This window comes from Andrographis paniculata, unplaced genomic scaffold (assembly GCF_009805555.1).
Source record: "Andrographis paniculata isolate CXL003 unplaced genomic scaffold, ASM980555v1 Contig51END, whole genome shotgun sequence".
In the NCBI taxonomy this organism is placed as follows: Eukaryota; Viridiplantae; Streptophyta; class Magnoliopsida; order Lamiales; family Acanthaceae; genus Andrographis; species Andrographis paniculata.
This window is the reverse complement of record NW_026137586.1, coordinates 915397-933753: the sequence shown is the minus strand read 5'-3', so window position 1 is coordinate 933753 and position 18357 is coordinate 915397.

The following is an 18357-nucleotide window of genomic DNA, read 5'->3' as shown; positions in this document are numbered from 1 at the left end:
ATTGATTAAAGTATATAGATAATTTTATCATTTTTGTCATATCTTTTGTATATATAATACTTCATTTGTCCCTTGATAAATTTTTTTTATTATTATTTTGATCCGTTTCATAACAAAGTATTATTTTTATTTTTAGTAATTTTACTATATATATGTAGCATTACAAATACCCTTTGAACGTACAATATCTTACGTAAATGTCACTACCTTTTATATCACACAGTACTGATAAGGTTATTTTAGTCATGTCTACTTTATTCTTACTATATTTTAGTATAATACTAATATTTCTAAAACTCCGTGCAAAAAATAAATAGATACATAGATATGAGACGGAGAGAGTTATATATTTGTAATTTATATAAAAATTAATAGGTATTTTGGTATTGGTATAAAAAGTTAAAAATTGAGTAAAATAAACAAAAATAATAAAAGCTTATTTTCAATTGAAAAGGAAAAATTATTTATTTCAATTACTAAAGTTGTGTTTGTTATTTACTTGTGCGTGTTCTTTTAGTGAAAAATGCTAAATTGCATAAAATTTACATGTAATTTTACAAAATTGCACGAAACTCTCATATTTTTAAAACTGTGACAAACTCTCTTATGATTTTATAAGTTTTGTGTCTAATCCCCTCGACCATCCTTGATTTACACGTTCTCAAATTACGAATGAATTTCATAATACTAATTTCTAAACTCCTAAAATTATAAATATATTCTTTTATATTCAAGCTAAAAAACATTAATATTTAAAAAAAAAAAACTAGAAAAAAACAACTATTTTTATTTACTATTTTTTAAGTTAAATAATCAAAATAATGAGTATATATTTGTAAGTTAAAAGGTTTATAAATGAAAATTTTAAAAATTATTTACATTTTGAGTGCATGCAAATAAAACAAAATTAAAGTATAAAAAATTTTTGTGCAATTTCATAAAATTACACATGAGTTTTGTGCACACATGAGTTTTGTGCACTTTAGCCTAGTGAAAATTACAATTCCTCAGAATACATTTTTTAAAAAGATTAACATAATAATCATTCATTATTTTTATATTATTTATATTTCACGTAAAAAAAAAAAAAAAAATTTCAAACAATTTAACTATATAGACAAACCCTTGTGTTTTTCTTTTCTTAGTGAGTTAGATAGTTTGTTTTCTTTTGTATGTGATAAGATATAAAACCCAATTTATATTTTTCAATAAGACTAGCTGAAGTAGCAAAATTACATAACTCTTTCAAACGGAAAGAGTTCGAGATTTTGCAAATCCGAAACACTCAAATTTGAACTTGAAAAATTTTGAATTGAACAAGTTCGATTTTTCGAATTGAGTTTAATTTTGACACCCCTTATTATTTTATATTACTAACGTATTTTTTCATAAAAAAAAATATAAAAAATAAAAACCTTAGACATATGATATAATAATAATAATAATAATAATAATAATAATAATAATAATAATAATAATAATAATAATAATAATAAAAGCATCCATTATTTTATGAAAAAGATAAATACATTTGAGTTTTTTTGTTTTTTTGTTTTTAATCAATTTTTATAGTTTTAAACAAAAACATATACTTTCCGTTCGGAAAAGTTATGTAATTTTGGTTGGACATAAATATTAAAAAATTATTATAATATTAAAGTCTACACAAAATTATTTTTGTTTGCAATTGCTACTTCATTAGTTTTATTGAAAAATATAAATAGGATTTTTGTTAATTGCTTTGTTTTAATTTATATTTTTTTTTATATAAAATATAAAGAATCGGGTCAATATTTTTACATTTTATAGAAAACAAAACAATTTTTATGAGCATACTTGTGAACTATTTACAAAAAATAAATTGTAATAAGACTATGAGAATCATTTTATTTCAAGTGCCATTTAAGTGCACAATATATGCAGTTTTGTTATAAAAATAGAGAGTTTATTTACTTTTATACTTTGTGATGAATGTGTTTTCTAGGTTAACCGGTTACACATGAGAAATTGTGTTGATAATATAAAAAATAATTTTTTTTATTCAATATAATTTGTCTCTATTTTTTTATTTTCATTTGTTCTGCATATTTTTTTTTCTTTTTTTTTACAAATATAATTATACACTTTAATTATATTTTACATTTTAAATTTTTTAATTTTAATTAAATTATTTAGTTATCTTAATCTTAATTTATAATTATTTTTACTGTACAATAATTATTTATAGTAATACACTTGTTAAATACTTATTAGGTGTGTTTGTTCGAGGGATTGGATTTTGGATTGAGATTTGAATAGTAAAAATTTTGAATTTGAATAATTATATGATGTGATATAAATAAGAATTGATGTGATATTTTGAATGTAAAATTAATTTTTAGTATAATATAAAAAATAAAAAATAAATATTTGATTTGATATTTTTGGAAAGAAAAATCCATCAAACGAACACATCCATTAATTATATTTTATCTAAATTCCCGCATTTACAGGAATACATCCATATTATATGAGACAGAGAGAATATTTTGTATGAATTGGTGTTTTTTCATGAGTGGATATAATATATATATATATATATATATATTGTGTTAATATATTTGATATTGTATTTTTTCAGTAATATTTATGAAGAATCATGTATATTACCCAACACATTTTTTCTCCTAAAAATTAATATATTATATATTTTCATTATTTTTATATTACCTACACAATTCTATTTTACATAAAAAAAAATTAAATCAAAATACCAAACAAAAACACTCTTTGTTTGTTTTATTGTAATTTAAATTTAATTTAAAATAAAATATTTATTATATTTTTGTTTAAATATTAATATTTTGATGTGATATTTTTGTACAATTCATTTAAAAAGTAAAATAATAATTAATAATAGAGAATTCTATTTAATAATCACCGTACTTTGTTGATACTTTTATTTGTGAAGTACCTTAATATTCCTCCGTCATGCAAATATGTGCTCATTTAATCGGACATGAGTTTTAATAAAATTGAGTAATAATTGTTAATTTTTCCTTTTATAGTAAAAAAAGTACAAAAATGTAATAATTTTTTAATTAAAAAAGAAACAAAAATATTTTTTGAATGACAATCCAAAAAAAAAATGAGTATATATTTGAACTACGAATGAATACTAAATAAATAGCCAGTAGGGTATGGTATTATTACAAATTACCAGTTGGCATTATTATTATTAAAAAATTTGGCAAATGAAGTTGTAACAAAAAAAATACAGAATATATGTAATTAAAATATTAAATGCAGGCAAGATTGGAATTGGATGATTGATTATTCCACTATATAGCCTTTTATTTATTTTAATCACTACTTTGTACCAAAATTAAATTTTTATGATTAATGTTACCAGCTGCTCAACTTGCTAAATATACTTCATTATTATTAATGTGAACTTTTTATTTATTTATTTTGATATGTAGATATTTTCATTTCAGTTCATAATTAATTAAATTGAAGATGATTACACTTTTTTTAAAGTTTATATATTCAACTTAATAAATCCCTATAAACTAATAAAAGTTAATTTAAAGATAGAACAACTATTTATATATATCCATTAAAAATGTTCATGATTATTACTCTTTCCGTCCCAAAAAATAAATATTCATTTATTTTTGGTACGTAGTTTTAGAAATATTAATATTATATTGGGATATAATAGGAATAAAGTAGAAATGACCAAAATAACCTTATTAGTATGTGTGATATAAAGGTAATGACATTTGAGTAATATATTGTAAGTTGTAAGGGTATTTATAATGTTAGGTATATAGTACAGTTACTAAAAAAAAGGAAATGAATACTTTGTTATGGGACGGACTAAAATGGAAAAATGGATACTTTGTTATGGGACGGAGGGAGTATTATGTTTCTTATTTATAATATAATTATTTTTTATTTTACGCACCTAACAACTCTATGTAATATTTTAGAACGAAAAAAGTACTCTCTCTGTCTCAGATAAGGTGCAACATTTGTTTTTTGTACGGTTTTTTAGGTGGGTAATATTAAGTATGATAATTTAGAAATTAGGTGATGTGATGGAGAGTTAAATGTATATTTTATTTTTTTATTTGGATGATATGAAGTGATAAAATATGGGGTAGAGATTAAATATAATTAATTATTTCCTATTTTGAAAATGTTGCAGAGTGTTTGAAACATAAAAAAAGAAAATATTGCAGGGTGTTGGGGACGGAGGGAGTATCGTTCTAGTTGTTTTTCAACCGAAGTATGAGAAATTATAAAAAAATTATAAAAAATGAATATATATATATTTTTTCTTCTTATTATCATGTGTATATATTATATATATTACTCCGTTCGTCTAGTTAAAAAATATACGTATCTATATTTTGGAACGTCTAATTAAAAAGTAATTATTTTATTAAATACTGAATTTTTTTCACAAATATTTATATTTTACATCACATTATTACTTTTATATTAAAAAATAATGGCAAAAATATTATTACATTACTTTTAACAACTCACTGCAATTAAAATACGATTATTTCTTAAATTTTGTGCCAAAACTAAATGTTTACTTTGTAATCGGACGAAAGTAGTATATTTTTTTAATGGTATTTTAAAAAATTATAGTATTATATGTTTAAAACATTAATTGAACACACTCAATATAGGTTCTTGTATATATCATTCAAATTTATATATATATATATTTTTGAATTGTCATAAAAAAAAAAAAAAATTTAAATTCAATCAGACAGGCCGTCACGATTTAAATTGGATCATGCTCGGACCTAAGCTTCCGGATCCAATTTAAAACCGGACCATGCCAACCCGTCACAAAAAAAACCGGTTCGGCCCGAAATCCACCTCTAGTTATTATTTAAGTTAATATAAAATACTTTAAATTATCTTATGCAACCAATTAACAAAAACAATAATAAGTTTATCAACTTGAGTAATTGCATCTTATTCCTTTGATAATTTATTATTTTTCTTATTCTTTGATAAATTAAATAATTAATGTGAGGACAATGACTAGTTTCTGTTTGTTTGTATTTCCAAATTAAAATTATGAATTTGTCTGTTTAGCGTTTTGGTTTGAATTATATATTTTTTATATTTGAAGTATAAAAAATTATATAAATAGTATAAAAAAATATATTTTTATATTGAATAATATTTTTTTGAAATGATAAAATATAATATATTATACTTCATCCGTCTCTTACTAATCTATTTATTTTTTCATTTTGGTCCGTCTCATAACAAAGTATCTATTTCACTTTTTAGCAATTGTACTATCTACCTAACATTATAAATACCATTCCAATTTACAATATATTACACAAAGTCATTGCCTTTATATCATACAATACTAATAGGGTTAATTTAGTCTTTTTATCTTTATTTCTACTTTATACTAATATAATACTAATATTTCTAAAACTCCGTGCAAAAAGTAAATGAATATATAGATATAAGACGGATGAAGTATATATTAAGAGTCGTATAAAAAAAAAATAGTTGGAAGAACAAATCCAATTTACAGCAAAATACTATTTCCATCTCAAAATTTTTGTAATAATATTTAATTTAGGATATTTAAAAATTCTTATAATATTTTATTATCTATTTATATATTTTTTTTAAATACAAATTTAAAAACTATTTTATATAAAAAGGAAGGGTAAGAAGGTAAAAAAATTATATCCACTAAAAAGCCACATCAAAAGTAAACAAAGCAAGGATGTATTCCCTCCGTCTCATCCATGTAATTTGGATGTATTACTGTAAATATTAGAATTTAGGTAAAATATTATTAGTAAATAATTAAAAATTATATTATTAAAAATCATTATTGTATAGTAAAAATAATTATAGATTAAGTTTAAAATAATTAAATAATTTAATTAAAATTAAAAAATTTTAAAAATATGATTACAATGTATAATTATATTTAAAAAAAAACCAAATTATGTAAAACAGATGAAAATAAAAAATATGAACAAATTATATGAAAAAAAAGAATAGTATTTTCTTTCTCCACTCTAACAAAGTAAATAAATATATATATTATATTATTTTAATATGTATGCGGATTATATTCTTTTTAAAATAATATTTACGTAGAATCGAACAACTTTAATATTACTTGAACGATTAAGAATTTTATGTAATAATGTAAACTAAAAAAGTAGCTATTGGAAATTCTCTGCATTTATAATTCAACACTGTGTCGAACAATATTCGAGGTGCTAACAAACAATACACAATATGACTATTGACAACACATCATTTTTACAAATATAATACAAATATAACACATTAATTAACATTATATGATATCGACACAACATATGTAAAAATTTATTTTAGCACAAAACATACTCATACAACATACGTTGTAATTATGAATAAAGCACTGGGTAAATTCCCGGCCGAATTTGAGGCATCGGAGGTTTAAACCCATAACCTAACGGTCACATGTCCAACCTCTACATTACCCGGTCATCCCTTAAATAAATATATATACTTCCTCTCTCCCATGTAATATGAGTGTATTACTGTAGACACGGAAATTTATATAAAATATAATTAGTAAGTAATTAAAAAGTGTATTAGTAAAAATAATTATAGATTAAGATTAAGATAAGTAAATAGTTTAATTAAAATTAAGAAAATTATAAAATTTAAAATTTAAAATGCGATTAACGTGCATAATTATATTTCCAAAAATAAAAAGGACAAGTTATATGGGACGGACGAAAATAGAAAATAGAGACAAATTAATCAACCTGGTCATCCCTTACATGAATATATTTATATATATATATATATATAATCTTGTTTTACTTTATTGGTGTGGTTTCTCTTTAGTGGACAAAATAAATAAATGCTAATCAATCACATACTTTATTGTTCTTCTTTTTTTAAAACAAAATGTATTTTGAAAATATATACAATAAATAATAGTCTATCCACCTTGTATCATTTGTCTAATTTTATTTTTTAATATTATTTCAGTTTGTCCAACATATTTTATTATTTTATTTTTTAAAAAATAATTATTCACTTTAATTATATTTTAATTTATAATTTATAATTGATTATATTAATTTTAATCAATAATTATTTGTATTGTAAAATAATTAGTTTTACTAATATATTTTTTAATTAATTAGTGTTTCTTTCTAAAATTTAGTAATAATCATACAAAATATATATTTATATAATTCATTGATATTATTTTATTTTTTTATATTGATTATAAATATATATAATATATAAAGAAATTATTATTAAACAAAAAAATATTATTATAATTTTTTTCGTTGATTTTACCGTGCGTAGCACGAGTATTCCCTTAGTTATATAAAATAGAGAAGAATAAGAATTAATTACTCAAAACTCTCAAATAAAAAACTGTGTTCCTTTTAAATTTTGATTTAAATTTAATATTTTAAAAATAATTAAAAATTTAAATTAAAATAATCTTTGATATCATATTTTAAATAAATTTTTAAATTAATGCTCATTTTTTTTAAAATAATTAATTAATTAATTAAGTGTATAAATAAGGAAGCCCTGTGGGCCAACCTCGCAAATAATTTAAAACTTTTGTGTTTTTTTGGCTTGACAAAAAAATTTAGTTGAAGTTTAATATTAAGATAATATTTAATAAAATATTTTATAATATATATATTCACGAAATATATAATTTAAATATTAAAATTTAAAGAATTTTAGTTAAAGAAATGCACCTTTAAAATAAATAAAAAAAATTAATAAAAATTTCGGTAAGGGTGAAAAAGATTAATTCTAATTAGCACATGAAATATAGAATATTACTATATAATTTAAATTAATACAATATTCGTATAATATTTATTTTATTTTATATGAATGTTAGTTTATTTATCGTTTTTATATTTTTATTATTTTCGTCTATGTTACTAAAAAATATTCTCTTCGTTCCATATTTATTTATTTATTTGTTTTTTGCACAAAATTTTAGACATATTAGTATTATATGAGATATAGTAGAAATAAAAGTAAAAAGATTAAATTAACTTTATTAGTATTGGATGATATAAAGATAATGACATTTGTGTAATATATTGTAAATTGTAAGGATATTTGTAATGCTAGATATACAATACAATTACTTAAAAAGAGAAATAAATACTTTGTTACGAAACATACTAAAATGAAAAAATAAATAAATTGTTAAAGGATAGAAAAAATATATATATTTTCAATTATAATAGAAGTAATTATGTGTTTGTTTGCATAATATATTTGGATGAATTTGTTTTTCAAGTTAAAATAAAAAGAATTGTATTGGTAATATAAAAAATATATTTTTATTAAATTATTGATTTTTTTGAGCAGATAAAATGTATATATATTATATACTCCTATATTTTATTCATATATATGTGTATAATTTTTTTTTTTATAATATTTATAAATAATTGTGTTGGTTGAAATACAATGTGAACAAACACTTAATTTTATTTTTTTAAAATAAAAATCATTTTTTTTTTATACTTTTAAAAACAAAATTATAAATATTATCTCGCATACTTTCACTCACTAATAAAAAATTGATATATTGACTTGAGACGAATGGGCATCAAACAAATTTGAATTTCGAAATAACTGTTTTTTTTTGTTTTTTAATCGTCAACAAACAAGTTAAAAACAAGAAATCAAGGAATACATATGCATTACTATTTCAATCATTTAAGAGAGAGTTACACCAATTTGCATTTTTATTCCGGCAACCGGCGGGCACTTCCGGCGGCCGTCCGGTGGCGGCGCATTACCAGCAACCGCCATCTACAAAGTGATGATTGTAAAGGCCCAATCGATCACAAGCATTGCATTTGAACAACCTGGGCCGACCGTGTACTATCTTCTTGAATCCCCGGCTGGGTAGTGCAAATGGGCTGTCGTAGTGGCCGCCGACTCGAAAATGCGCAGTCTGGCTTCGTTCGACGCTGCGAGATTTGCTTCTGATTGTTGGATGGATTGTTAAACTTCGGCGGCGGAGGGATGTTTTGAGGATTGCCGGAAGTTTCTTCGACGCCGTAATTAGTTTCAAACGGCGGATTTGATGGATTGGATTCGGAATTAGAAGGTTCTTGATTGGGCATTTTGGGAAGAAGACGGCAACTTCGACGGACGAGAGTTTGTATGAATTATCAAGAAATGATGGAGAATAGAGATTGATTTGGATGATGTTAAGTGTGACAATAGGGTGTGTTTTTCTGTGGATTTTACCAAAAATATTTTAACGATATACTTTTACATAGTTTGAATTTAGTTTGTCACTTCGCTGAGTTTTCACGAGTTGAGTCGGCCTGATTCATTAATAGACTTAGAGATATCAAATCTGTAATACGTAACATTGCAGCCGTGAATAAATCTGTTCTCCGTTTCTACCCGTGGACGTAGCTAACACGTTGTTGGTAAACCACGTAAATCCGTGTCTTCTTTACGTTTCTGTTTGTTATTATATCATTAATCAAAATCCGTCACAAAAATTTTATTAATCAATTTTTTTTTCTTTCAAAAATATCAAATCAAACAATTATTATTTTTTATTATAATTAAAATATATTTTATATTAAAAATATCAAATCAACGTCTATTTATATTACATCAAACCATTATTGAACTTCAAATTTTTACTCTTCATAGAATCCAAAATTCCAAGCACACACAGACAAACACACCTAGGATCTATTTGTATATCAAGCTCAACTACTTTTTTTTTTTTCTCATATTAAATATTTTAAAATTTCTTAATAATGAATGTGTTTATAATTTTCTATTTTTATTTATTTTAAATAAATTTATTTATATTAATTATATAATATTTACTTTTGCCGTTTATTTTATTTTTTTAATGACGTGGAAATCTACTATTGTTATTTTTCAAGTGCATATGTGGCGGACAAGATCTGGAGGCGTCGGATTACGAATTCGCCCTCACATCGCCCGGCTATGTTTTATTGCTTATTCTTTCTCACCGTTTTTTGCTCTTAATTTTAAAGTATACTCGTGTCTATTTCTGTGCTAACATTATGAAAAAAAAAGGCTGCTAATTACTTATACATAATATGCTATATGCAACTATATGTGTCCTTACAATTGAACGTGCTGACATCGTAGGATTAATGTGCAAAACCGGTGTACATTATGTGCTAATATGTAAATATGGGTGTGTCGACATAATGCAAAACAAAAAACTTTGGTCTTTGGATTAAGATAATAGAACATTATTGACCACTAGAAATATGGAAGATGATTTTGATATTTTTATCTTTTATAATTTATGTATAAATTAATTGTATATGTAATTATATATTTTTAATATATGTAAAAGTTAATAATATTTTAGTATTAATATATAACTATTTTTGTTATAATAGAATAAAAATAATATTTTTAATTGAAATAAAAAAATTTATAATACAATATATATAATGTATTTATATTAATATTTAATAACGATATTGTAAGATTTTAAAGGATCGAAATCGAAAAACCAAGCATATAACTAAAATATGCATTTTTATTAGAATTTGAAACAAAATGCAAAATCGTAAACAAGAACTAACGAACACATGCTTATTGTGATTCCAATTATTCAAAAATATATATACTTCTACAGACGAAGAGTAACTCGAAAACAATAACACGACATTTGACGGCCCACAGACACCCACCGATGACCTAATCTACAATCCAAATTGAAAATACCAACACTAGAACCAGTTCGATTTAGGGAGAATCAAACTATAGAAAACCTCACCAAATACTTCCCAAGGCACACTGAAGACTCGCCCATCGATTCTACGCTAAATCGGCCGAAAAATCTTAATGTCGAGCACACAACGACTGAAGGAGAAAAATATCACGAGTGGTGGGGAAAATTTTGTTATGAGAGAAAGAAACACACAACACCGACTTACCTAAGATAGGGTGAAGGGCAACATTATATATATCAAGATCGACGGCTATGATATTTGCCCTAAAACCGACGGATGAGATTTGACTAGGAGGAGAAACCGGTCACCTAGATGGGTTGGGTTCAAACCGGGTTGGATAGATAAAGGCGGATGTTGAGCCAAAACTCAATATTTATCCACCTTTTTGGTCGAGATTCATGCGGACAGACACAACGAACATCATAGTCACATCTACACTCAACCACACTAGTAAGTAAATGCAAAGAATAAAAAAAAATTTAAAAATATATGACGAACTAATCAAAAGTATCAAAATTCAAGATACTTAAACAGAGACTCAAATTTCGAAATAGGTAATGACTTAATATCCATATCATCCGAATTGAATTGAGAAGAATTTTTTTTTTTTTTTTCAAGTTTTATAAAGCCTTTTAGCAACTATGTCACGTATGAAATGAAATCTAATATTAATATATTTGGTTATATCGTGAAAGACTGGATTTCTACACAACTAAATACCTTATTGATTATTTTAAAAAATCTGAACCTCACATTTCAAATACTCAATTTTCTTCGGCAAGCCTTAAGCCGTAAGACTTTTTTAATTGTCTCTGTAACAATAATATATTCAAATTCGATTGTCGACAACGCAATAATGTATTGTAACTGTGACTTCCAATTAACACACAAGAACCCCACAGAGTATATACTCTCTCCGTCCAATTGAAATATTGTCATTTTCTATTTTTGTCTGTCCCAAAACAAGGTTACCATTTCCTAATTTAGTAATTGTACTACCTACCTAATATAATAAATATCATTCTAACTTACACTATATTACACAAATGTCATTACTTTTATATTACACAATACTAATAGGGGTATTTTTGTCTTTTTCACTACAATCTATTCTAATACTAATATTTAAAATTTACGTGCAAAAAGTAAACGACAATCTTGCACCGGGACGGGAGGGAGTGTATAAAAAATAGTAGATTTTCTACTATTTCTATAATTAGCATAGTTCATTAGAATTTACATCATCTTTTAAAATAACATCTTCATCACATTTCGTAGTAAAATAATATTATTTTTAATATATTAAAAAAAAGTAAATAATAAATTAAGTTGAGACGATTTTTTTTTTTTTTTTTAATTAGATATGTAAAAAAAATAAAAAATCTAGACCATGACCGAAGCTTAAAGAAACCAAATTTGTTATTTTGACCATTTAACATCATAACTTGACATGTGTCACCGAGTCATGCATGTGATGAGCACGTGCCATTTGTTATTGCAAAACGACAAAAGTAGGCGACCTCCAATTATTTACCATATTGAATTTAACTTATTTTAAAAATGCATGCATATATATATATATGAACGGTGCAATTTTGGTGCATAAACAAATACACGCTAACAACGTGCTTATTTGACATATATATATATTGTTGTTCCCGTGTTATAAAATATTAATATAATTCAAATGAAACATATCAACTGATAATATATAACAATAATTTATACAACATATATTTTGTAAATGAATTCAAAACAACAATATTAATTTAATATTATGTAAAATTTATTTATAATAAACAATTCTATTATTTATACAGTAGCAAATATTAATTAATTTTGTAATTTATTTTTATTAAATTTTTATAATACATCTATTTAATTTTTTATTTATTTTATTTTTTATATAAAAATATTATTATTTTTTATCCCGGTATTCAAACCATATGACATAACTAACTTTCTGTTATTTAAATCTATTCATTTTTTTTTGTCATTTAAATTTATTCTTATTTCATTTTTTAGTAAAAAAAATACTATTTTTTTTTTACCTTTTCTTTACCTAAAAAAAAAAACGTAACAATTTTTATTTTTATCTTTTTTTTTTTTAAATTCATGTCCGATAAAATAAACACACAATTTGAGGAGGAAGGAAGTAAAATATTTGCTATCAATAAAGTAGTCATTAATTTAAATCAATACTCAATTGAAAACCATATCAAGTTTCATCAATTCCCATAATAATTTATTAGGTCACCAACCAATAGATAATCGATACTTTCAAAACATCCATTCCAATTCGTATTACCGCAACAGTACACGTGTCCACAAACAGAAGCTTCTAGACAAAATTAATTAGTCACACAAAGGGGCAAAAAACGAGAACAAGAACCCCTATTTTGTCCCTCTGTCGTAGGAATCTAAATATCATATCAGGACACGTGGCACCTCTCTCCACCGTCCACAACTTTTTACCTTAATTTCAGGAAACTAATAAGATTTTCGACAGATATTTTCCTACCCACCACCCACCCACCCAACCATTTCTATAAATAGCCTGTGATACTCGCAAGAAAAAAATCCAATTTATGTAACAAGAGCTAAAAATAGATTAGTGATATGTACAAGAACAAGAAAATGTGTAATTTTTATGGCTTCATAGAGAGAGCTCCTGCCCCAATTTTGATCCCTCGAAAGCCGTCGTCATCGAATTCGTCGCGGGCTTCTCTTACACTCGAGACGATTGAGGAAGAGAAAGTCGAGGATTGCCACGACCAAGATCAAGATCAAGATCAAAATCGAGATCGAGATATTAGATTGGTTTCTTCATTGATCGCTTTCTTGACTTGTAGCAGCTTCTTGCAACAATTCGTCGTCAATGTGCCGCGTTTTATGTCGAAGATTAATCTTGTAAGACAATAGCCGCAGGATCCGAGTTTGTCCCCAATTCGATGTAGTTTGCATTCGCGTACTTGATCGAGTGTCCTAGTTTTCTCGACTTAGAATCTTAATCGGCTCCAATGCGGAAAGTCATGTAATTTAAGGCTGAGGATCTTATCCCGTATTTTAAATTTTTATGTATATATATATGTATAGAAGTTTTTAATAAAAATATATAAGGTTATAATAAATTATATTTATTGTGGTTATTGCAAAATCGAATTGTTTAGTTGGATTTTTGGTGGGAATGATTCAAGTAGTGCTTTACTCATGCAAATGAAACATAGTTTGTCAATATAGGGTTTGAATTAACATAGAATGTGTTACAAAAATTGTTATAATTACAGGCCTAAAAAATAGGTACGGTCTAAAAATTTTATTTTGATTTCGAACGAAAAGATCGTGTTTGGACCTCCAAAAATAGGTTTGATACGCTAATGAACTGGCTCGTGTCTGGCCTGGTCCGATTTAGTAAAATTAATATTTAAAAATTAATATATTTAAACGTATATTAATTAATAAAGTAATAGCAAAAATTGAGACTTGACGGTAAAAGTGTGATCTTTTTTTCACACTTAGTTGTGGGTTGAAATTTAAAAAAATTAAAATAGGCCGACCCCGCACAATACGATTAAAAACCGGGTTGTGATCGGGCCTAGCTTTTCAGACCCAGTAGCACGGTTCAAAATCGGATCGGACGTGGCTGATACAAAAAAATCGGACCAATCCGAATTGCCACCCCTAGTTATAATATATAATGTTAATTTATATTTTACAGGTGTTTGTAAACTATTCTAATGTGTTGATAGATTATATTTGTGTGTTATCGTTGTTCATTTACTTCAACTGATACCAAATTATGATTGTTCGATGCGATGATATAAATAAATATAAATATAATATATTTGGAAAAAATACTACTTTCTCCGTCCAGTTAGAAAGTTTACATATTTCTATTTTGGGACGTCCAATTACAAAGTAAACATTTCATTAAATACCTCATTTTTTTCTACAAATACCCTTACTTTACATCACATCATTATTTTTACGCCAAAAAGCAAGGGCAAAAATGTCATTTTTACTACTTTTAACTACCCACTATTATAATTAAAATACTATTATTTTTTAAACACCGCGCTAAAACTAAATGTTTACTTTGTGTGTGGACGGATGGAGTATTTTTTTTTAAAATACCATATCAAAATATTATTTAAACAAAAACGTAAATCAACATCTTATTTTAATTTTAAAGTATAAATTAAAATAGTTGTTTGATGCGATGATATAAATAAGTATGAATATAATATTTAAAATTCAAAATTAATTCTTAATATAATATAAAAAAATTAAAATAAAATCAATCTAATACTCCCTCCATCCCAAAAGAAGTGTCTTATTGAGAGTTGGCACGGAATTGAAAGTGGGTATAAAGTAGAATGTAAATAACTAAAATGTCCTTGCTTTTTGAAGGATTTTAAAAAGTATATTAGAGTAATAATTAGGGGTAGTATGTAAAAGTAGGAATAATTTTGTTATAAAGTGTAGATCACGGCTACTAAATAAGGAAACAAGACAATTGTTTTGGGACGGATGAAAATGGAAAAACAAGACAAATCTTTTGGAACGGACGGAGTATATATTTTCAACATAATAAAAAAAAGAATAATACTCCCTTCGTACGTCTCTAAGAGTCATATTTACCTTTTGCGTCATTGTAGTTAACATTAAAAATATCTTTATATTTGCATAATTGTTTTTGTACAAATGTCCTTCTATTAGTATTATAAGACACTAATGAAAGTATTTTTGCAATTTTTTTTTAATTTGTATTACGTTTTGATATAATAATTAATATTCAAAGATCAATACGCAAAAAGTAAATAAGATCTTTAGAACCGGATAGAAGTAGTAAAAGTTTTCAAAAATATCTCCAAACAAACATAGCCAAAACATGTTAATTTTCTTTAAATTGCATCATAATTAAGTGTATCATATCGCACTCAAAAAAAAAAATTGAATAACCTTCCTTATGAACAAGAAATGTCTTCCCCAAACAAAAACAAGAAATTAAAGAAAACAAAAAAAAAAAAAAAAAGACGACGACATCAAGGAAGAAAGAAACAAACAAATCGTTTCAATCTTGCAAGAAAGTTGCGACAATTAATATTTCATTCCCAGCCATTACGGGCGGCGGCTGATTACCAGCAGCCGCCATATACGAAGTGATGATTGTAGAGATCTTGGCACGACCTGAAAGTTCGATCACAAGCATTGCATCTGAAACCCCCGAGCCGAGCGTACGGAATCTTTCTGAATTCCAAACTGGATCTATGCATTGGACCGCCATCGAGGTGGCCGCCGAATACATAGCGTTTATAGCCAGTTTTGTTTTGCGCCGCCTTCGGAGACTGCGACAAGATTTGCTTCTTATTGTTGGACGGATTGTTTGGCTCTGGCGCCGGAGGGATGTTTTCGCGATCGTTGGAAGGTTTTGATCGCGGGGTTTTTGAAGAAGGTTTTTTATTGCTCATGTTGCGAAGAAGTAGAAGAAGACGACCACGACGACAACGACGAGACGAGAGTTTGAAAGAAATTTCAAGAAGTGATCGAGAATATAGAAGTTGATTTGGATGCTGTAAAGCGAGACATTTTAGAGCTATTGGTTTGTGATGTTTTATCCCATTTTGATGGGAGACAACAAAATTAAAAAATAATACTCCCTCGTTCCCATGGGAGACAAAAAAATTAAAAAATAATACTCCCTCGTTCTTATGAAATATGGTCATGTTACTGTAAGATATCGGAATTTAGGTAAAGTATAATTAGTAAGTAATTAAAAAATATATAGTAAAAATAATTGTAGATTAAAATTAATATAATTAAATAGTTTAATTAAGATTAAAAAAATTATAGAATTTAAAATTTAAAATTTAAAATGAGATTAAAGTGTATAATTATATTTTCAAAAAATAAAATGAAAGTGAGACGAACGAAAATAAAAAATAGAAACAAATTATGTGGGACGAATGGAGTAGTATTTTAATATAAAAATAAAGTAAATAAAAAATAGAGTATATAGTATAAAAAAGTTGTTAAAAAAATAATAAAAATGTAGTAGCAAAAGTAATAGAAATTGATTATTATTTGTTGCCTAATAAGTACTAAAATTTTGATTTGATATATTTTTTTTTTTTTTATTATGAATAAATTATACTCCCTCTGTCTCAAAACTATAGTTTGGGTTGTGTTTGACACGAGATTTAAGGAATATTGATATTATATTGGTAGTGGGTAAAAAGTACGAGTAAAAGACTTTTTTGTCCTTATGAGTGTATTAGTGTAAAAAGTAGTGACAATTGTGTAATAATAATGAAAAAGTAAGGGTAGTTTTATAGTGATATGATTACTTATAGAAATGAGACTATTGTTTTGAGACGAACAAAAATGATAAATAAGAATATTGTATTGGGACAGAGGAAATATATAAATTTGATGGTACTCCAATTTTGAGTTATAAATTTTTTTTTCTTATAAATAAATTATATATAAATTTGATGGTACTATGCTTTGTGTCATGTACACCTTAGACATGATTGAATTTAGGAAAGATTCAATTGTTTGTGTTTGTGTGTTTTTTTTTTTTTTAATGTATAAATTTAATTTATATGTTTAAATATAAAAAATTATGTTGATAATATAAAAAATAATATTTTATATTGAAAGATTAATCTTTTGCTAATGAATAAGTGTATATATATTCTGTTGACGTGCATGTATATTTTATTTTTAATAATATTTATATGGATCGGTTCATTTAAAAAAACTAGTGTACAAATATTTATTTGTAAATTTAAAAAATATATCAACAAAACTAATTACAGTATAATATAAATAATTATACATTAAAATTAAGGTAATTATTTAACAAAATGAAAAATAAATGACAAAATATAAAATATAATTAAAGTATATAATAATTATTATTTTTCCAAAAAACAATGATATATATAAGATGTATGACGGATCAAAGTGGAATATAGATAGAGAAATAGAAAATGTGAGAAGATCGATGAAATATATATTTTTCACTTTTTTTTTTTATAATTTTTTTTATAATATTCTATTTTAATCTCTTATAAATATTGAGACGTTAGATTTGATCGAAAGTTTACCCATAACATACTCGTGAAATAGCGGATACGGATTCACATGTTGTAAAAAAAAAAAAAAAATAATGAAAAAATTAAAATGATAAAAGACTCGTGTCAAGAAATGGAATGTGTTTGTGGGCGTGCAAATTCGAAGACACTGGGAGTGCCTAATTGCTTAATTAAAATTTAGCCTGCTGTGTGTTTATTTTGGTTTCTTCAATTTTTCGAATTTCAGTTTTTGCCTTGTGTTGGGATATTCTAAATATTCAATTTTAGATTTAGTAGATTTATATCTAGATTTGATGATTACTTAGATTTGAGTTTATGAGTCTGTTTTGTATTGTCAATAACACAATCTCATTATTTTCCCCCAAAATTTTTAACACCTTGATTATTCTTAGTGTTAAATTTTCTTTTTTCGATTTTGGTATTATTAATTTGAGTTTATTTGAACTAATTCATTTATGCTAATA